The 21,946-nt window shown below is 46.6% G+C and overlaps 9 non-coding genes and 1 pseudogene across 9 annotated transcripts; all 10 read right to left on the bottom strand.

Moving 5' to 3' along the window:
* Positions 1-668: 668 nt before the first annotated feature.
* On the bottom strand, positions 669-747 carry LOC130316688 (U2 spliceosomal RNA; annotated as a pseudogene).
* A 2,085-nt stretch (positions 748-2,832) lies between these two features.
* On the bottom strand, positions 2,833-3,023 carry LOC130316667 (U2 spliceosomal RNA). The gene has a single exon (XR_008863951.1). It is a non-coding gene; the product is annotated as a U2 spliceosomal RNA (small nuclear RNA).
* Positions 3,024-5,110: 2,087 nt separating this feature from the next.
* Positions 5,111-5,301, bottom strand: LOC130316666 (U2 spliceosomal RNA). The gene has a single exon (XR_008863950.1). It is a non-coding gene; the product is annotated as a U2 spliceosomal RNA (small nuclear RNA).
* A 2,092-nt stretch (positions 5,302-7,393) lies between these two features.
* On the bottom strand, positions 7,394-7,584 carry LOC130316665 (U2 spliceosomal RNA). The gene has a single exon (XR_008863949.1). It is a non-coding gene; the product is annotated as a U2 spliceosomal RNA (small nuclear RNA).
* Positions 7,585-9,680: 2,096 nt separating this feature from the next.
* On the bottom strand, positions 9,681-9,871 carry LOC130316664 (U2 spliceosomal RNA). Its single transcript, XR_008863948.1, has one exon. It is a non-coding gene; the product is annotated as a U2 spliceosomal RNA (small nuclear RNA).
* A 2,091-nt stretch (positions 9,872-11,962) lies between these two features.
* LOC130316690 (U2 spliceosomal RNA) lies at positions 11,963-12,153 on the bottom strand. The gene has a single exon (XR_008863968.1). It is a non-coding gene; the product is annotated as a U2 spliceosomal RNA (small nuclear RNA).
* Positions 12,154-14,245: 2,092 nt separating this feature from the next.
* LOC130316689 (U2 spliceosomal RNA) lies at positions 14,246-14,436 on the bottom strand. The gene has a single exon (XR_008863967.1). It is a non-coding gene; the product is annotated as a U2 spliceosomal RNA (small nuclear RNA).
* Positions 14,437-16,517: 2,081 nt separating this feature from the next.
* Positions 16,518-16,708, bottom strand: LOC130316687 (U2 spliceosomal RNA). Its single transcript, XR_008863966.1, has one exon. It is a non-coding gene; the product is annotated as a U2 spliceosomal RNA (small nuclear RNA).
* Positions 16,709-18,787: 2,079 nt separating this feature from the next.
* On the bottom strand, positions 18,788-18,978 carry LOC130316675 (U2 spliceosomal RNA). Its single transcript, XR_008863958.1, has one exon. It is a non-coding gene; the product is annotated as a U2 spliceosomal RNA (small nuclear RNA).
* Positions 18,979-21,069: 2,091 nt separating this feature from the next.
* Positions 21,070-21,260, bottom strand: LOC130316663 (U2 spliceosomal RNA). Its single transcript, XR_008863947.1, has one exon. It is a non-coding gene; the product is annotated as a U2 spliceosomal RNA (small nuclear RNA).
* Between the last annotated feature and the right edge of the window lie 686 nt (positions 21,261-21,946).

Raw genomic sequence — 21,946 nt, 5'->3', positions numbered from 1 at the left:
ACCTCTTCGCAGTATCGCCGAAGAAAAGTGGCTATATCCTCCGTGGTCACATGAGGGCTGTGCATAGCCACCACCAACGGTATATGTTCCTCACCATAGAGGAACTGGAACGAAAGACCGTCGAGTCGATCGTCCCTCTGGTCCGCACCAGACAAGGTTGCATAGATGTTATCGCAACACGCCGTGGCCGTGAAGGTGACGGTATACAGGCCACGGCTTTCCTGGTCATTTAGACACAGGATGTCCTCCCTATTGAGGCGGAAGTAGTCAAGAAGAATCACCTCCGCAATGAAGCGGAGGTTCTTCAACTGACGATGGCTCTCCGACACCTCTATGCGGATGGTATTTCGCATCGACATTTCCCCAGAGGGGAAAGCCCAGGAGAACGGCATCTTCCACACCCAGGGACTAAGCCCCTTCCCCAATAGCAGCAGGGGCTCGGAATCCCGCTATAAAAGCGGAACCCTTACCCAAGGCAGAGGTCGGGGGTACCCTAGGTGCTTCCGAAGCTACAGGTAACGCTCAACGTACCGAAAATGCCTTCTGAGATACAAGGTCCCAGAGACAGGGGGATCGCAACCCGTTGTCCGTGGACTAAGCCCGCTCCCCAATAGCAGCAAGGGGGTGAAGTCCCTCCGTAAGGAGAGACAATCCCCCAAGGCCGAGAAGCGGGGTACCACAGACACCTTCCGACCAGACCAAATGCAGATACTACACTTGATCTTAGCCAAAAGGCCGAGAAGCGATAACCGTGAAAGGGGCGGGCCCAACAAGGTCCCCTTCATGGGCACTATCACTGCTTGCTGTCAGGGAGGCTGCCAGACAATTTTCCATGCACACTCTGGGCTGGGGGGCAGTCAACCACCAGTACACACAGCAGAACCTAAACCCATACCATTATTGCTAAGCAGCAAGACAGGGGCCCATTGCACTCCCACGGGGCCTTTTTAAATGCAATCCATAACCCGGATTTGCCAGGAACCCTTCTTACTCCTCCTACTTGCATGTGACACTGGGCTTAGGATCTGCATAGGAAACACACACACAAGCACACACCTACCTTTGTTGCCTGCAGATGCCTCCTTGGCTGTCCCCAAACGGTATCAAACCAACACCCACGGGAAGCTGTAAGCATAGAGGACATGCCTGCACCCCATTGGACTTACCTGTGTGGGTTAAATCCGGGTTATTTGACAACCTATGGCGGTGATGGTTCTGCTCAGGCAGAGCAGTGCTGATGCTCCTCATAAAGCTGTCGCTGCTGTGAAGGTTCTAGGTGACATCACAAATCCCTATGGTTACATACACAACAAAGCTGGGTTGTTGTTGTTTACACTCTGCAAGGCCTGTGGAAGTGAGTGACATCATAGCACTGTAGTTCTGAGGGTTCTAGATGGATGCAACAATCTCCTGTTGCTTCTATGAAGGCCATAATAGACGACATCACCAAACAGCTCCATAGTCACATACACAGCAAAGGAGAGATGTTGTTTACACCTAGTGATGTCAGTGGTATTGAGTGACATCACAGCACAGTGCTAAGGCTCCTGGGCCTGGACACAGCAGCGGCTGCAATATCTCAACGGAGAATACGTTTATATATATGTGTGTGTGTGCGCGTATATATATATATATATATATATATATATATATATATATATATTTCTCCGCCGAAATCACTTTTAAACCCATTTCCACCTTTTTTTCCCTTCTCTTCCTCTTACTTTTTTTTCACGTTTTTTTACGTTTTTCTCCTTTTCGCCTCTTTTCTGGGCGTATTATTCTTCTTTTTCTTCTTTTTTTTCGTCTAATGCATACCCCATCAGTGCAGCAATGCTTATTCAATACCGCCAGCAGATGGAGACACTGGGGGATAATTTTCTAAGGATTTATACTGATTTTTCCTGTCTGAATTTGTCGCACAGAAAGTTGCAGGCCGAATATGTGTGACATTTCTGCGACTTTAGCTTCTAGAGCATTTTTACAACATTATACATAGGTGCTGAATACATAAAAAGCGACTGTTCAGCGACAGACAAGTCGCATCGGCTGAAAGTAGGCCAGAATGTCAGTCCATGTTGGAGCAGGTTTAGATACAGTCTAAAGTATAGATCTCAAAGTCTGTGCACAGAATTTAGCAAGGGCCTCGCACCTTCTGATGCATCAGGTAGGTGCACAATAGCATAGCCTAACCCTCTGTACTTTGGTCTATATTGATGCGGGACATAGACAGCCAGCTGATGACCAATCCATTAGTGCAATGGATGGCTGGAAGCATTTGTCTTTGCCTTTGCAATACCACAGAAGCAATGCATGGTCAATGTACAGCAATGACACACCTGTGTGAACAGCCAGGAGACCCCCCCCCATGTTATGTTACATAGTTACATAGTTAGTACGGTCGAAAAAAGACATATGTCCATCAAGTTCAACCAGGGAATTAAGGGGTAGGGGTGTGGCGCGATATTGGGGAAGGGATGAGATTTTATATTTCTTCATAAGCATTAATCTTATTTTGTCAATTAGGAACATTCAGCACCCACCCGCTATCAAGGCAGCTGCCTATCATGTCATGCCCTACCTGCACAGGTGTGCTGGCTACTCAAATGATCCAATTAAGGAGGCCATTTAGTCAGCAGCAGCAGAAGTCCTGTGCCTGGACGCTCCAACAGCGGCCAGACACAAGCAGAAGCAGCAGAAGCAGCAGCAGCAGCACCACCTTTTGTTTTTTGGCTGCAGCAGCAGCAAGGCCCACAGGGCTGGCTAGCTGGCTAGCCAGCCAGCAAGCAGGTAGCAATGAAAGTAGGAATCTTTCTTTTTAACCCTGTAAGGGGGTGGTGCACTGTACCCGAAGATACTGCCATATCGGGTCAATGCATAGGGCGACGGAAGCAAGCTTCGAAATCGGCCCCCGTTCTCAAAAATCCATTTAATATATGGTCCCCAGATAGGGGACGTATCAGATATTAAACTGATAAGAACAGATACTACACTTGATCTTAGCCAAAAGGCCGAGAAGCGATAACCGTGAAAGGGGCGGGCCCAACAAGGTCCCCTTCATGGGCACTATCACTGCTTGCTGTCAGGGAGGCTGCCAGACAATTTTCCATGCACACTCTGCGCTGGGGGGCAGTCAACCACCAGTACACACAGCAGAACCTAAACCCATACCATTATTGCTAAGCAGCAAGACAGGGGCCCATTGCACTCCCACGGGGCCTTTTTAAATGCAATCCATAACCCGGATTTGCCAGGAACCCTTCTTACTCCTCCTACTTGCATGTGACACTGGGCTTAGGATCTGCATAGGAAACACACACACAAGCACACACCTACCTTTGTTGCCTGCAGATGCCTCCTTGGCTGTCCCCAAACGGTATCAAACCAACACCCACGGGAAGCTGTAAGCATAGAGGACATGCCTGCACCCCATTGGACTTACCTGTGTGGGTTAAATCCGGGTTATTTGACAACCTATGGCGGTGATGGTTCTGCTCAGGCAGAGCAGTGCTGATGCTCCTCATAAAGCTGTCGCTGCTGTGAAGGTTCTAGGTGACATCACAAATCCCTATGGTTACATACACAACAAAGCTGGGTTGTTGTTGTTTACACTCTGCAAGGCCTGTGGAAGTGAGTGACATCATAGCACTGTAGTTCTGAGGGTTCTAGATGGATGCAACAATCTCCTGTTGCTTCTATGAAGGCCATAATAGACGACATCACCAAACAGCTCCATAGTCACATACACAGCAAAGGAGAGATGTTGTTTACACCTAGTGATGTCAGTGGTATTGAGTGACATCACAGCACAGTGCTAAGGCTCCTGGGCCTGGACACAGCAGCGGCTGCAATATCTCAACGGAGAATACGTTTATATATATGTGTGTGTGTGCGCGTATATATATATATATATATATATATATATATATATATATATATATATTTCTCCGCCGAAATCACTTTTAAACCCATTTCCACCTTTTTTTCCCTTCTCTTCCTCTTACTTTTTTTTCACGTTTTTTTACGTTTTTCTCCTTTTCGCCTCTTTTCTGGGCGTATTATTCTTCTTTTTCTTCTTTTTTTTCGTCTAATGCATACCCCATCAGTGCAGCAATGCTTATTCAATACCGCCAGCAGATGGAGACACTGGGGGATAATTTTCTAAGGATTTATACTGATTTTTCCTGTCTGAATTTGTCGCACAGAAAGTTGCAGGCCGAATATGTGTGACATTTCTGCGACTTTAGCTTCTAGAGCATTTTTACAACATTATACATAGGTGCTGAATACATAAAAAGCGACTGTTCAGCGACAGACAAGTCGCATCGGCTGAAAGTAGGCCAGAATGTCAGTCCATGTTGGAGCAGGTTTAGATACAGTCTAAAGTATAGATCTCAAAGTCTGTGCACAGAATTTAGCAAGGGCCTCGCACCTTCTGATGCATCAGGTAGGTGCACAATAGCATAGCCTAACCCTCTGTACTTTGGTCTATATTGATGCGGGACATAGACAGCCAGCTGATGACCAATCCATTAGTGCAATGGATGGCTGGAAGCATTTGTCTTTGCCTTTGCAATACCACAGAAGCAATGCATGGTCAATGTACAGCAATGACACACCTGTGTGAACAGCCAGGAGACCCCCCCCCCCATGTTATGTTACATAGTTACATAGTTAGTACGGTCGAAAAAAGACATATGTCCATCAAGTTCAACCAGGGAATTAAGGGGTAGGGGTGTGGCGCGATATTGGGGAAGGGATGAGATTTTATATTTCTTCATAAGCATTAATCTTATTTTGTCAATTAGGAACATTCAGCACCCACCCGCTATCAAGGCAGCTGCCTATCATGTCATGCCCTACCTGCACAGGTGTGCTGGCTACTCAAATGATCCAATTAAGGAGGCCATTTAGTCAGCAGCAGCAGAAGTCCTGTGCCTGGACGCTCCAACAGCGGCCAGACACAAGCAGAAGCAGCAGAAGCAGCAGCAGCAGCACCACCTTTTGTTTTTTGGCTGCAGCAGCAGCAAGGCCCACAGGGCTGGCTAGCTGGCTAGCCAGCAAGCAGGTAGCAATGAAAGTAGGAATCTTTCTTTTTAACCCTGTAAGGGGGTGGTGCACTGTACCCGAAGATACTGCCATATCGGGTCAATGCATAGGGCGACGGAAGCAAGCTTCGAAATCGGCCCCCGTTCTCAAAAATCCATTTAATATATGGTCCCCAGATAGGGGACGTATCAGATATTAAACTGATAAGAACAGATACTACACTTGATCTTAGCCAAAAGGCCGAGAAGCGATAACCGTGAAAGGGGCGGGCCCAACAAGGTCCCCTTCATGGGCACTATCACTGCTTGCTGTCAGGGAGGCTGCCAGACAATTTTCCATGCACACTCTGGGCTGGGGGGCAGTCAACCACCAGTACACACAGCAGAACCTAAACCCATACCATTATTGCTAAGCAGCAAGACAGGGGCCCATTGCACTCCCACGGGGCCTTTTTAAATGCAATCCATAACCCGGATTTGCCAGGAACCCTTCTTACTCCTCCTACTTGCATGTGACACTGGGCTTAGGATCTGCATAGGAAACACACACACAAGCACACACCTACCTTTGTTGCCTGCAGATGCCTCCTTGGCTGTCCCCAAACGGTATCAAACCAACACCCACGGGAAGCTGTAAGCATAGAGGACATGCCTGCACCCCATTGGACTTACCTGTGTGGGTTAAATCCGGGTTATTTGACAACCTATGGCGGTGATGGTTCTGCTCAGGCAGAGCAGTGCTGATGCTCCTCATAAAGCTGTCGCTGCTGTGAAGGTTCTAGGTGACATCACAAATCCCTATGGTTACATACACAACAAAGCTGGGTTGTTGTTGTTTACACTCTGCAAGGCCTGTGGAAGTGAGTGACATCATAGCACTGTAGTTCTGAGGGTTCTAGATGGATGCAACAATCTCCTGTTGCTTCTATGAAGGCCATAATAGACGACATCACCAAACAGCTCCATAGTCACATACACAGCAAAGGAGAGATGTTGTTTACACCTAGTGATGTCAGTGGTATTGAGTGACATCACAGCACAGTGCTAAGGCTCCTGGGCCTGGACACAGCAGCGGCTGCAATATCTCAACGGAGAATACGTTTATATATATGTGTGTGTGTGCGCGTATATATATATATATATATATATATATATATATATATATATATATTTCTCCGCCAAAATCACTTTTAAACCCATTTCCACCTTTTTTTCCCTTCTCTTCCTCTTACTTTTTTTTCACGTTTTTTTACGTTTTTCTCCTTTTCGCCTCTTTTCTGGGCGTATTATTCTTCTTTTTCTTCTTTTTTTTCGTCTAATGCATACCCCATCAGTGCAGCAATGCTTATTCAATACCGCCAGCAGATGGAGACACTGGGGGATAATTTTCTAAGGATTTATACTGATTTTTCCTGTCTGAATTTGTCGCACAGAAAGTTGCAGGCCGAATATGTGTGACATTTCTGCGACTTTAGCTTCTAGAGCATTTTTACAACATTATACATAGGTGCTGAATACATAAAAAGGGACTGTTCAGCGACAGACAAGTCGCATCGGCTGAAAGTAGGCCAGAATGTCAGTCCATGTTGGAGCAGGTTTAGATACAGTCTAAAGTATAGATCTCAAAGTCTGTGCACAGAATTTAGCAAGGGCCTCGCACCTTCTGATGCATCAGGTAGGTGCACAATAGCATAGCCTAACCCTCTGTACTTTGGTCTATATTGATGCGGGACATAGACAGCCAGCTGATGACCAATCCATTAGTGCAATGGATGGCTGGAAGCATTTGTCTTTGCCTTTGCAATACCACAGAAGCAATGCATGGTCAATGTACAGCAATGACACACCTGTGTGAACAGCCAGGAGACCCCCCCCCCCCCCCCCCATGTTATGTTACATAGTTACATAGTTAGTACGGTCGAAAAAAGACATATGTCCATCAAGTTCAACCAGGGAATTAAGGGGTAGGGGTGTGGCGCGATATTGGGGAAGGGATGAGATTTTATATTTCTTCATAAGCATTAATCTTATTTTGTCAATTAGGAACATTCAGCACCCACCCGCTATCAAGGCAGCTGCCTATCATGTCATGCCCTACCTGCACAGGTGTGCTGGCTACTCAATTGATCCAATTAAGGAGGCCATTTAGTCAGCAGCAGCAGAAGTCCTGTGCCTGGACGCTCCAACAGCGGCCAGACACAAGCAGAAGCAGCAGAAGCAGCAGCAGCAGCACCACCTTTTGTTTTTTGGCTGCAGCAGCAGCAAGGCCCACAGGGCTGGCTAGCTGGCTAGCCAGCAAGCAGGTAGCAATGAAAGTAGGAATCTTTCTTTTTAACCCTGTAAGGGGGTGGTGCACTGTACCCGAAGATACTGCCATATCGGGTCAATGCATAGGGCGACGGAAGCAAGCTTCGAAATCGGCCCCCGTTCTCAAAAATCCATTTAATATATGGTCCCCAGATAGGGGACGTATCAGATATTAAACTGATAAGAACAGATACTACACTTGATCTTAGCCAAAAGGCCGAGAAGCGATAACCGTGAAAGGGGCGGGCCCAACAAGGTCCCCTTCATGGGCACTATCACTGCTTGCTGTCAGGGAGGCTGCCAGACAATTTTCCATGCACACTCTGGGCTGGGGGGCAGTCAACCACCAGTACACACAGCAGAACCTAAACCCATACCATTATTGCTAAGCAGCAAGACAGGGGCCCATTGCACTCCCACGGGGCCTTTTTAAATGCAATCCATAACCCGGATTTGCCAGGAACCCTTCTTACTCCTCCTACTTGCATGTGACACTGGGCTTAGGATCTGCATAGGAAACACACACACAAGCACACACCTACCTTTGTTGCCTGCAGATGCCTCCTTGGCTGTCCCCAAACGGTATCAAACCAACACCCACGGGAAGCTGTAAGCATAGAGGACATGCCTGCACCCCATTGGACTTACCTGTGTGGGTTAAATCCGGGTTATTTGACAACCTATGGCGGTGATGGTTCTGCTCAGGCAGAGCAGTGCTGATGCTCCTCATAAAGCTGTCGCTGCTGTGAAGGTTCTAGGTGACATCACAAATCCCTATGGTTACATACACAACAAAGCTGGGTTGTTGTTGTTTACACTCTGCAAGGCCTGTGGAAGTGAGTGACATCATAGCACTGTAGTTCTGAGGGTTCTAGATGGATGCAACAATCTCCTGTTGCTTCTATGAAGGCCATAATAGACGACATCACCAAACAGCTCCATAGTCACATACACAGCAAAGGAGAGATGTTGTTTACACCTAGTGATGTCAGTGGTATTGAGTGACATCACAGCACAGTGCTAAGGCTCCTGGGCCTGGACACAGCAGCGGCTGCAATATCTCAACGGAGAATACGTTTATATATATGTGTGTGTGTGCGCGTATATATATATATATATATATATATATATATATATATATATATATATATTTCTCCGCCGAAATCACTTTTAAACCCATTTCCACCTTTTTTTCCCTTCTCTTCCTCTTACTTTTTTTTCACGTTTTTTTACGTTTTTCTCCTTTTCGCCTCTTTTCTGGGCGTATTATTCTTCTTTTTCTTCTTTTTTTTCGTCTAATGCATACCCCATCAGTGCAGCAATGCTTATTCAATACCGCCAGCAGATGGAGACACTGGGGGATAATTTTCTAAGGATTTATACTGATTTTTCCTGTCTGAATTTGTCGCACAGAAAGTTGCAGGCCGAATATGTGTGACATTTCTGCGACTTTAGCTTCTAGAGCATTTTTACAACATTATACATAGGTGCTGAATACATAAAAAGCGACTGTTCAGCGACAGACAAGTCGCATCGGCTGAAAGTAGGCCAGAATGTCAGTCCATGTTGGAGCAGGTTTAGATACAGTCTAAAGTATAGATCTCAAAGTCTGTGCACAGAATTTAGCAAGGGCCTCGCACCTTCTGATGCATCAGGTAGGTGCACAATAGCATAGCCTAACCCTCTGTACTTTGGTCTATATTGATGCGGGACATAGACAGCCAGCTGATGACCAATCCATTAGTGCAATGGATGGCTGGAAGCATTTGTCTTTGCCTTTGCAATACCACAGAAGCAATGCATGGTCAATGTACAGCAATGACACACCTGTGTGAACAGCCAGGAGACCCCCCCCCCCCCCCCCCATGTTATGTTACATAGTTACATAGTTAGTACGGTCGAAAAAAGACATATGTCCATCAAGTTCAACCAGGGAATTAAGGGGTAGGGGTGTGGCGCGATATTGGGGAAGGGATGAGATTTTATATTTCTTCATAAGCATTAATCTTATTTTGTCAATTAGGAACATTCAGCACCCACCCGCTATCAAGGCAGCTGCCTATCATGTCATGCCCTACCTGCACAGGTGTGCTGGCTACTCAATTGATCCAATTAAGGAGGCCATTTAGTCAGCAGCAGCAGAAGTCCTGTGCCTGGACGCTCCAACAGCGGCCAGACACAAGCAGAAGCAGCAGAAGCAGCAGCAGCAGCACCACCTTTTGTTTTTTGGCTGCAGCAGCAGCAAGGCCCACAGGGCTGGCTAGCTGGCTAGCCAGCAAGCAGGTAGCAATGAAAGTAGGAATCTTTCTTTTTAACCCTGTAAGGGGGTGGTGCACTGTACCCGAAGATACTGCCATATCGGGTCAATGCATAGGGCGACGGAAGCAAGCTTCGAAATCGGCCCCCGTTCTCAAAAATCCATTTAATATATGGTCCCCAGATAGGGGACGTATCAGATATTAAACTGATAAGAACAGATACTACACTTGATCTTAGCCAAAAGGCCGAGAAGCGATAACCGTGAAAGGGGCGGGCCCAACAAGGTCCCCTTCATGGGCACTATCACTGCTTGCTGTCAGGGAGGCTGCCAGACAATTTTCCATGCACACTCTGGGCTGGGGGGCAGTCAACCACCAGTACACACAGCAGAACCTAAACCCATACCATTATTGCTAAGCAGCAAGACAGGGGCCCATTGCACTCCCACGGGGCCTTTTTAAATGCAATCCATAACCCGGATTTGCCAGGAACCCTTCTTACTCCTCCTACTTGCATGTGACACTGGGCTTAGGATCTGCATAGGAAACACACACACAAGCACACACCTACCTTTGTCCTGCAGATGCCTCCTTGGCTGTCCCCAAACGGTATCAAACCAACACCCACGGGAAGCTGTAAGCATAGAGGACATGCCTGCACCCCATTGGACTTACCTGTGTGGGTTAAATCCGGGTTATTTGACAACCTATGGCGGTGATGGTTCTGCTCAGGCAGAGCAGTGCTGATGCTCCTCATAAAGCTGTCGCTGCTGTGAAGGTTCTAGGTGACATCACAAATCCCTATGGTTACATACACAACAAAGCTGGGTTGTTGTTGTTTACACTCTGCAAGGCCTGTGGAAGTGAGTGACATCATAGCACTGTAGTTCTGAGGGTTCTAGATGGATGCAACAATCTCCTGTTGCTTCTATGAAGGCCATAATAGACGACATCACCAAACAGCTCCATAGTCACATACACAGCAAAGGAGAGATGTTGTTTACACCTAGTGATGTCAGTGGTATTGAGTGACATCACAGCACAGTGCTAAGGCTCCTGGGCCTGGACACAGCAGCGGCTGCAATATCTCAACGGAGAATACGTTTATATATATGTGTGTGTGTGCGCGTATATATATATATATATATATATATATATATATATATATATATATTTCTCCGCCGAAATCACTTTTAAACCCATTTCCACCTTTTTTTCCCTTCTCTTCCTCTTACTTTTTTTTCACGTTTTTTTACGTTTTTCTCCTTTTCGCCTCTTTTCTGGGCGTATTATTCTTCTTTTTCTTCTTTTTTTTCGTCTAATGCATACCCCATCAGTGCAGCAATGCTTATTCAATACCGCCAGCAGATGGAGACACTGGGGGATAATTTTCTAAGGATTTATACTGATTTTTCCTGTCTGAATTTGTCGCACAGAAAGTTGCAGGCCGAATATGTGTGACATTTCTGCGACTTTAGCTTCTAGAGCATTTTTACAACATTATACATAGGTGCTGAATACATAAAAAGCGACTGTTCAGCGACAGACAAGTCGCATCGGCTGAAAGTAGGCCAGAATGTCAGTCCATGTTGGAGCAGGTTTAGATACAGTCTAAAGTATAGATCTCAAAGTCTGTGCACAGAATTTAGCAAGGGCCTCGCACCTTCTGATGCATCAGGTAGGTGCACAATAGCATAGCCTAACCCTCTGTACTTTGGTCTATATTGATGCGGGACATAGACAGCCAGCTGATGACCAATCCATTAGTGCAATGGATGGCTGGAAGCATTTGTCTTTGCCTTTGCAATACCACAGAAGCAATGCATGGTCAATGTACAGCAATGACACACCTGTGTGAACAGCCAGGAGACCCCCCCCCCCCCCCCATGTTATGTTACATAGTTACATAGTTAGTACGGTCGAAAAAAGACATATGTCCATCAAGTTCAACCAGGGAATTAAGGGGTAGGGGTGTGGCGCGATATTGGGGAAGGGATGAGATTTTATATTTCTTCATAAGCATTAATCTTATTTTGTCAATTAGGAACATTCAGCACCCACCCGCTATCAAGGCAGCTGCCTATCATGTCATGCCCTACCTGCACAGGTGTGCTGGCTACTCAAATGATCCAATTAAGGAGGCCATTTAGTCAGCAGCAGCAGAAGTCCTGTGCCTGGACGCTCCAACAGCGGCCAGACACAAGCAGAAGCAGCAGAAGCAGCAGCAACAGCACCACCTTTTGTTTTTTGGCTGCAGCAGCAGCAGCAAGGCCCACAGGGCTGGCTAGCTGGCTAGCCAGCAAGCAGGTAGCAATGAAAGTAGGAATCTTTCTTTTTAACCCTGTAAGGGGGTGGTGCACTGTACCCGAAGATACTGCCATATCGGGTCAATGCATAGGGCGACGGAAGCAAGCTTCGAAATCGGCCCCCGTTCTCAAAAATCCATTTAATATATGGTCCCCAGATAGGGGACGTATCAGATATTAAACTGATAAGAACAGATACTACACTTGATCTTAGCCAAAAGGCCGAGAAGCGATAACCGTGAAAGGGGCGGGCCCAACAAGGTCCCCTTCATGGGCACTATCACTGCTTGCTGTCAGGGAGGCTGCCAGACAATTTTCCATGCACACTCTGGGCTGGGGGGCAGTCAACCACCAGTACACACAGCAGAACCTAAACCCATACCATTATTGCTAAGCAGCAAGACAGGGGCCCATTGCACTCCCACGGGGCCTTTTTAAATGCAATCCATAACCCGGATTTGCCAGGAACCCTTCTTACTCCTCCTACTTGCATGTGACACTGGGCTTAGGATCTGCATAGGAAACACACACACAAGCACACACCTACCTTTGTTGCCTGCAGATGCCTCCTTGGCTGTCCCCAAACGGTATCAAACCAACACCCACGGGAAGCTGTAAGCATAGAGGACATGCCTGCACCCCATTGGACTTACCTGTGTGGGTTAAATCCGGGTTATTTGACAACCTATGGCGGTGATGGTTCTGCTCAGGCAGAGCAGTGCTGATGCTCCTCATAAAGCTGTCGCTGCTGTGAAGGTTCTAGGTGACATCACAAATCCCTATGGTTACATACACAACAAAGCTGGGTTGTTGTTGTTTACACTCTGCAAGGCCTGTGGAAGTGAGTGACATCATAGCACTGTAGTTCTGAGGGTTCTAGATGGATGCAACAATCTCCTGTTGCTTCTATGAAGGCCATAATAGACGACATCACCAAACAGCTCCATAGTCACATACACAGCAAAGGAGAGATGTTGTTTACACCTAGTGATGTCAGTGGTATTGAGTGACATCACAGCACAGTGCTAAGGCTCCTGGGCCTGGACACAGCAGCGGCTGCAATATCTCAACGGAGAATACGTTTATATATATGTGTGTGTGTGCGCGTATATATATATATATATATATATATATATATATATATATATATTTCTCCGCCGAAATCACTTTTAAACCCATTTCCACCTTTTTTTCCCTTCTCTTCCTCTTACTTTTTTTTCACGTTTTTTTACGTTTTTCTCCTTTTCGCCTCTTTTCTGGGCGTATTATTCTTCTTTTTCTTCTTTTTTTTCGTCTAATGCATACCCCATCAGTGCAGCAATGCTTATTCAATACCGCCAGCAGATGGAGACACTGGGGGATAATTTTCTAAGGATTTATACTGATTTTTCCTGTCTGAATTTGTCGCACAGAAAGTTGCAGGCCGAATATGTGTGACATTTCTGCGACTTTAGCTTCTAGAGCATTTTTACAACATTATACATAGGTGCTGAATACATAAAAAGCGACTGTTCAGCGACAGACAAGTCGCATCGGCTGAAAGTAGGCCAGAATGTCAGTCCATGTTGGAGCAGGTTTAGATACAGTCTAAAGTATAGATCTCAAAGTCTGTGCACAGAATTTAGCAAGGGCCTCGCACCTTCTGATGCATCAGGTAGGTGCACAATAGCATAGCCTAACCCTCTGTACTTTGGTCTATATTGATGCGGGACATAGACAGCCAGCTGATGACCAATCCATTAGTGCAATGGATGGCTGGAAGCATTTGTCTTTGCCTTTGCAATACCACAGAAGCAATGCATGGTCAATGTACAGCAATGACACACCTGTGTGAACAGCCAGGAGACCCCCCCCCCCCCCCCCCCCATGTTATGTTACATAGTTACATAGTTAGTACGGTCGAAAAAAGACATATGTCCATCAAGTTCAACCAGGGAATTAAGGGGTAGGGGTGTGGCGCGATATTGGGGAAGGGATGAGATTTTATATTTCTTCATAAGCATTAATCTTATTTTGTCAATTAGGAACATTCAGCACCCACCCGCTATCAAGGCAGCTGCCTATCATGTCATGCCCTACCTGCACAGGTGTGCTGGCTACTCAAATGATCCAATTAAGGAGGCCATTTAGTCAGCAGCAGCAGAAGTCCTGTGCCTGGACGCTCCAACAGCGGCCAGACACAAGCAGAAGCAGCAGAAGCAGCAGCAGCAGCACCACCTTTTGTTTTTTGGCTGCAGCAGCAGCAAGGCCCACAGGGCTGGCTAGCTGGCTAGCCAGCAAGCAGGTAGCAATGAAAGTAGGAATCTTTCTTTTTAACCCTGTAAGGGGGTGGTGCACTGTACCCGAAGATACTGCCATATCGGGTCAATGCATAGGGCGACGGAAGCAAGCTTCGAAATCGGCCCCCGTTCTCAAAAATCCATTTAATATATGGTCCCCAGATAGGGGACGTATCAGATATTAAACTGATAAGAACAGATACTACACTTGATCTTAGCCAAAAGGCCGAGAAGCGATAACCGTGAAAGGGGCGGGCCCAACAAGGTCCCCTTCATGGGCACTATCACTGCTTGCTGTCAGGGAGGCTGCCAGACAATTTTCCATGCACACTCTGGGCTGGGGGGCAGTCAACCACCAGTACACACAGCAGAACCTAAACCCATACCATTATTGCTAAGCAGCAAGACAGGGGCCCATTGCACTCCCACGGGGCCTTTTTAAATGCAATCCATAACCCGGATTTGCCAGGAACCCTTCTTACTCCTCCTACTTGCATGTGACACTGGGCTTAGGATCTGCATAGGAAACACACACACAAGCACACACCTACCTTTGTTGCCTGCAGATGCCTCCTTGGCTGTCCCCAAACGGTATCAAACCAACACCCACGGGAAGCTGTAAGCATAGAGGACATGCCTGCACCCCATTGGACTTACCTGTGTGGGTTAAATCCGGGTTATTTGACAACCTATGGCGGTGATGGTTCTGCTCAGGCAGAGCAGTGCTGATGCTCCTCATAAAGCTGTCGCTGCTGTGAAGGTTCTAGGTGACATCACAAATCCCTATGGTTACATACACAACAAAGCTGGGTTGTTGTTGTTTACACTCTGCAAGGCCTGTGGAAGTGAGTGACATCATAGCACTGTAGTTCTGAGGGTTCTAGATGGATGCAACAATCTCCTGTTGCTTCTATGAAGGCCGTAATAGACGACATCACCAAACAGCTCCATAGTCACATACACAGCAAAGGAGAGATGTTGTTTACACCTAGTGATGTCAGTGGTATTGAGTGACATCACAGCACAGTGCTAAGGCTCCTGGGCCTGGACACAGCAGCGGCTGCAATATCTCAACGGAGAATACGTTTATATATATGTGTGTGTGTGCGCGTATATATATATATATATATATATATATATATATATATATATTTCTCCGCCGAAATCACTTTTAAACCCATTTCCACCTTTTTTTCCCTTCTCTTCCTCTTACTTTTTTTTCACGTTTTTTTACGTTTTTCTCCTTTTCGCCTCTTTTCTGGGCGTATTATTCTTCTTTTTCTTCTTTTTTTTCGTCTAATGCATACCCCATCAGTGCAGCAATGCTTATTCAATACCGCCAGCAGATGGAGACACTGGGGGATAATTTTCTAAGGATTTATACTGATTTTTCCTGTCTGAATTTGTCGCACAGAAAGTTGCAGGCCGAATATGTTTGAAATTTCTGCGACTTTAGCTTCTAGAGCATTTTTACAACATTATACATAGGTGCTGAATACATAAAAAGCGACTGTTCAGCGACAGACAAGTCGCATCGGCTGAAAGTAGGCCAGAATGTCAGTCCATGTTGGAGCAGGTTTAGATACAGTCTAAAGTATAGATCTCAAAGTCTGTGCACAGAATTTAGCAAGGGCCTCGCACCTTCTGATGCATCAGGTAGGTGCACAATAGCATAGCCTAACCCTCTGTACTTTGGTCTATATTGATGCGGGACATAGACAGCCAGCTGATGACCAATCCATTAGTGCAATGGATGGCTGGAAGCATTTGTCTTTGCCTTTGCAATACCACAGAAGCAATGCATGGTCAATGTACAGCAATGACACACCTGTGTGAACAGCCAGGAGACCCCCCCCCCCCCCCCCCCCATGTTATGTTACATAGTTACATAGTTAGTACGGTCGAAAAAAGACATATGTCCATCAAGTTCAACCAGGGAATTAAGGGGTAGGGGTGTGGCGCGATATTGGGGAAGGGATGAGATTTTATATTTCTTCATAAGCATTAATCTTATTTTGTCAATTAGGAACATTCAGCACCCACCCGCTATCAAGGCAGCTGCCTATCATGTCATGCCCTACCTGCACAGGTGTGCTGGCTACTCAAATGATCCAATTAAGGAGGCCATTTAGTCAGCAGCAGCAGAAGTCCTGTGCCTGGACGCTCCAACAGCGGCCAGACACAAGCAGAAGCAGCAGAAGCAGCACCACCTTTTGTTTTTTGGCTGCAGCAGCAGCAAGGCCCACAGGGCTGGCTAGCTGGCTAGCCAGCAAGCAGGTAGCAATGAAAGTAGGAATCTTTCTTTTTAACCCTGTAAGGGGGTGGTGCACTGTACCCGAAGATACTGCCATATCGGGTCAATGCATAGGGCGACGGAAGCAAGCTTCGAAATCGGCCCCCGTTCTCAAAAATCCATTTAATATATGGTCCCCAGATAGGGGACGTATCAGATATTAAACTGATAAGAACAGATACTACACTTGATCTTAGCCAAAAGGCCGAGAAGCGATAACCGTGAAAGGGGCGGGCCCAACAAGGTCCCCTTCATGGGCACTATCACTGCTTGCTGTCAGGGAGGCTGCCAGACAATTTTCCATGCACACTCTGGGCTGGGGGGCAGTCAACCACCAGTACACACAGCAGAACCTAAACCCATACCATTATTGCTAAGCAGCAAGACAGGGGCCCATTGCACTCCCACGGGGCCTTTTTAAATGCAATCCATAACCCGGATTTGCCAGGAACCCTTCTTACTCCTCCTACTTGCATGTGACACTGGGCTTAGGATCTGCATAGGAAACACACACACAAGCACACACCTACCTTTGTTGCCTGCAGATGCCTCCTTGGCTGTCCCCAAACGGTATCAAACCAACACCCACAGGAAGCTGTAAGCATAGAGGACATGCCTGCACCCCATTGGACTTACCTGTGTGGGTTAAATCCGGGTTATTTGACAACCTATGGCGGTGATGGTTCTGCTCAGGCAGAGCAGTGCTGATGCTCCTCATAAAGCTGTCGCTGCTGTGAAGGTTCTAGGTGACATCACAAATCCCTATGGTTACATACACAACAAAGCTGGGTTGTTGTTGTTTACACTCTGCAAGGCCTGTGGAAGTGAGTGACATCATAGCACTGTAGTTCTGAGGGTTCTAGATGGATGCAACAATCTCCTGTTGCTTCTATGAAGGCCATAATAGACGACATCACCAAACAGCTCCATAGTCACATACACAGCAAAGGAGAGATGTTGTTTACACCTAGTGATGTCAGTGGTATTGAGTGACATCACAGCACAGTGCTAAGGCTCCTGGGCCTGGACACAGCAGCGGCTGCAATATCTCAACGGAGAATACGTTTATATATATGTGTGTGTGTGCGCGTATATATATATATATATATATATATATATATATTTCTCCGCCGAAATCACTTTTAAACCCATTTCCACCTTTTTTTCCCTTCTCTTCCTCTTACTTTTTTTTCACGTTTTTTTACGTTTTTCTCCTTTTCGCCTCTTTTCTGGGCGTATTATTCTTCTTTTTCTTCTTTTTTTTCGTCTAATGCATACCCCATCAGTGCAGCAATGCTTATTCAATACCGCCAGCAGATGGAGACACTGGGGGATAATTTTCTAAGGATTTATACTGATTTTTCCTGTCTGAATTTGTCGCACAGAAAGTTGCAGGCCGAATATGTGTGACATTTCTGCGACTTTAGCTTCTAGAGCATTTTTACAACATTATACATAGGTGCTGAATACATAAAAAGCGACTGTTCAGCGACAGACAAGTCGCATCGGCTGAAAGTAGGCCAGAATGTCAGTCCATGTTGGAGCAGGTTTAGATACAGTCTAAAGTATAGATCTCAAAGTCTGTGCACAGAATTTAGCAAGGGCCTCGCACCTTCTGATGCATCAGGTAGGTGCACAATAGCATAGCCTAACCCTCTGTACTTTGGTCTATATTGATGCGGGACATAGACAGCCAGCTGATGACCAATCCATTAGTGCAATGGATGGCTGGAAGCATTTGTCTTTGCCTTTGCAATACCACAGAAGCAATGCATGGTCAATGTACAGCAATGACACACCTGTGTGAACAGCCAGGAGACCCCCCCCCCCCCCCCCATGTTATGTTACATAGTTACATAGTTAGTACGGTCGAAAAAAGACATATGTCCATCAAGTTCAACCAGGGAATTAAGGGGTAGGGGTGTGGCGCGATATTGGGGAAGGGATGAGATTTTATATTTCTTCATAAGCATTAATCTTATTTTGTCAATTAGGAACATTCAGCACCCACCCGCTATCAAGGCAGCTGCCTATCATGTCATGCCCTACCTGCACAGGTGTGCTGGCTACTCAAATGATCCAATTAAGGAGGCCATTTAGTCAGCAGCAGCAGAAGTCCTGTGCCTGGACGCTCCAACAGCGGCCAGACACAAGCAGAAGCAGCAGAAGCAGCAGCAGCAGCACCACCTTTTGTTTTTTGGCTGCAGCAGCAGCAAGGCCCACAGGGCTGGCTAGCTGGCTAGCCAGCAAGCAGGTAGCAATGAAAGTAGGAATCTTTCTTTTTAACCCTGTAAGGGGGTGGTGCACTGTACCCGAAGATACTGCCATATCGGGTCAATGCATAGGGCGACGGAAGCAAGCTTCGAAATCGGCCCCCGTTCTCAAAAATCCATTTAATATATGGTCCCCAGATAGGGGACGTATCAGATATTAAACTGATAAGAACAGATACTACACTTGATCTTAGCCAAAAGGCCGAGAAGCGATAACCGTGAAAGGGGCGGGCCCAACAAGGTCCCCTTCATGGGCACTATCACTGCTTGCTGTCAGGGAGGCTGCCAGACAATTTTCCATGCACACTCTGGGCTGGGGGGCAGTCAACCACCAGTACACACAGCAGAACCTAAACCCATACCATTATTGCTAAGCAGCAAGACAGGGGCCCATTGCACTCCCACGGGGCCTTTTTAAATGCAATCCATAACCCGGATTTGCCAGGAACCCTTCTTACTCCTCCTACTTGCATGTGACACTGGGCTTAGGATCTGCATAGGAAACACACACACAAGCACACACCTACCTTTGTTGCCTGCAGATGCCTCCTTGGCTGTCCCCAAACGGTATCAAACCAACACCCACGGGAAGCTGTAAGCATAGAGGACATGCCTGCACCCCATTGGACTTACCTGTGTGGGTTAAATCCGGGTTATTTGACAACCTATGGCGGTGATGGTTCTGCTCAGGCAGAGCAGTGCTGATGCTCCTCATAAAGCTGTCGCTGCTGTGAAGGTTCTAGGTGACATCACAAATCCCTATGGTTACATACACAACAAAGCTGGGTTGTTGTTGTTTACACTCTGCAAGGCCTGTGGAAGTGAGTGACATCATAGCACTGTAGTTCTGAGGGTTCTAGATGGATGCAACAATCTCCTGTTGCTTCTATGAAGGCCATAATAGACGACATCACCAAACAGCTCCATAGTCACATACACAGCAAAGGAGAGATGTTGTTTACACCTAGTGATGTCAGTGGTATTGAGTGACATCACAGCACAGTGCTAAGGCTCCTGGGCCTGGACACAGCAGCGGCTGCAATATCTCAACGGAGAATACGTTTATATATATGTGTGTGTGTGCGCGTATATATATATATATATATATATATATATATATATATATATATATATTCTCCGCCGAAATCACTTTTAAACCCATTTCCACCTTTTTTTCCCTTCTCTTCCTCTTACTTTTTTTTCACGTTTTTTTACGTTTTTCTCCTTTTCGCCTCTTTTCTGGGCGTATTATTCTTCTTTTTCTTCTTTTTTTTCGTCTAATGCATACCCCATCAGTGCAGCAATGCTTATTCAATACCGCCAGCAGATGGAGACACTGGGGGATAATTTTCTAAGGATTTATACTGATTTTTCCTGTCTGAATTTGTCGCACAGAAAGTTGCAGGCCGAATATGTGTGACATTTCTGCGACTTTAGCTTCTAGAGCATTTTTACAACATTATACATAGGTGCTGAATACATAAAAAGCGACTGTTCAGCGACAGACAAGTCGCATCGGCTGAAAGTAGGCCAGAATGTCAGTCCATGTTGGAGCAGGTTTAGATACAGTCTAAAGTATAGATCTCAAAGTCTGTGCACAGAATTTAGCAAGGGCCTCGCACCTTCTGATGCATCAGGTAGGTGCACAATAGCATAGCCTAACCCTCTGTACTTTGGTCTATATTGATGCGGGACATAGACAGCCAGCTGATGACCAATCCATTAGTGCAATGGATGGCTGGAAGCATTTGTCTTTGCCTTTGCAATACCACAGAAGCAATGCATGGTCAATGTACAGCAATGACACACCTGTGTGAACAGCCAGGAGACCCCCCCCCCCCCCCCATGTTATGTTACATAGTTACATAGTTAGTACGGTCGAAAAAAGACATATGTCCATCAAGTTCAACCAGGGAATTAAGGGGTAGGGGTGTGGCGCGATATTGGGGAAGGGATGAGATTTTATATTTCTTCATAAGCATTAATCTTATTTTGTCAATTAGGAACATTCAGCACCCACCCGCTATCAAGGCAGCTGCCTATCATGTCATGCCCTACCTGCACAGGTGTGCTGGCTACTCAAATGATCCAATTAAGGAGGCCATTTAGTCAGCAGCAGCAGAAGTCCTGTGCCTGGACGCTCCAACAGCGGCCAGACACAAGCAGAAGCAGCAGAAGCAGCAGCAGCAGCACCACCTTTTGTTTTTTGGCTGCAGCAGCAGCAAGGCCCACAGGGCTGGCTAGCTGGCTAGCCAGCAAGCAGGTAGCAATGAAAGTAGGAATCTTTCTTTTTAACCCTGTAAGGGGGTGGTGCACTGTACCCGAAGATACTGCCATATCGGGTCAATGCATAGGGCGACGGAAGCAAGCTTCGAAATCGGCCCCCGTTCTCAAAAATCCATTTAATATATGGTCCCCAGATAGGGGACGTATCAGATATTAAACTGATAAGAACAGATACTACACTTGATCTTAGCCAAAAGGCCGAGAAGCGATAACCGTGAAAGGGGCGGGCCCAACAAGGTCCCCTTCATGGGCACTATCACTGCTTGCTGTCAGGGAGGCTGCCAGACAATTTTCCATGCACACTCTGGGCTGGGGGGCAGTCAACCACCAGTACACACAGCAGAACCTAAACCCATACCATTATTGCTAAGCAGCAAGACAGGGGCCCATTGCACTCCCACGGGGCCTTTTTAAATGCAATCCATAACCCGGATTTGCCAGGAACCCTTCTTACTCCTCCTACTTGCATGTGACACTGGGCTTAGGATCTGCATAGGAAACACACACACAAGCACACACCTACCTTTGTTGCCTGCAGATGCCTCCTTGGCTGTCCCCAAACGGTATCAAACCAACACCCACGGGAAGCTGTAAGCATAGAGGACATGCCTGCACCCCATTGGACTTACCTGTGTGGGTTAAATCCGGGTTATTTGACAACCTATGGCGGTGATGGTTCTGCTCAGGCAGAGCAGTGCTGATGCTCCTCATAAAGCTGTCGCTGCTGTGAAGGTTCTAGGTGACATCACAAATCCCTATGGTTACATACACAACAAAGCTGGGTTGTTGTTGTTTACACTCTGCAAGGCCTGTGGAAGTGAGTGACATCATAGCACTGTAGTTCTGAGGGTTCTAGATGGATGCAACAATCTCCTGTTGCTTCTATGAAGGCCATA

This window comes from Hyla sarda, unplaced genomic scaffold (genome assembly GCF_029499605.1).
Source record: "Hyla sarda isolate aHylSar1 unplaced genomic scaffold, aHylSar1.hap1 scaffold_1946, whole genome shotgun sequence".
In the NCBI taxonomy this organism is placed as follows: Eukaryota; Metazoa; Chordata; class Amphibia; order Anura; family Hylidae; genus Hyla; species Hyla sarda.
The sequence above is the reverse complement of the archived record's forward strand: the minus strand, read 5'-3'. Positions and strand labels throughout refer to the sequence as shown.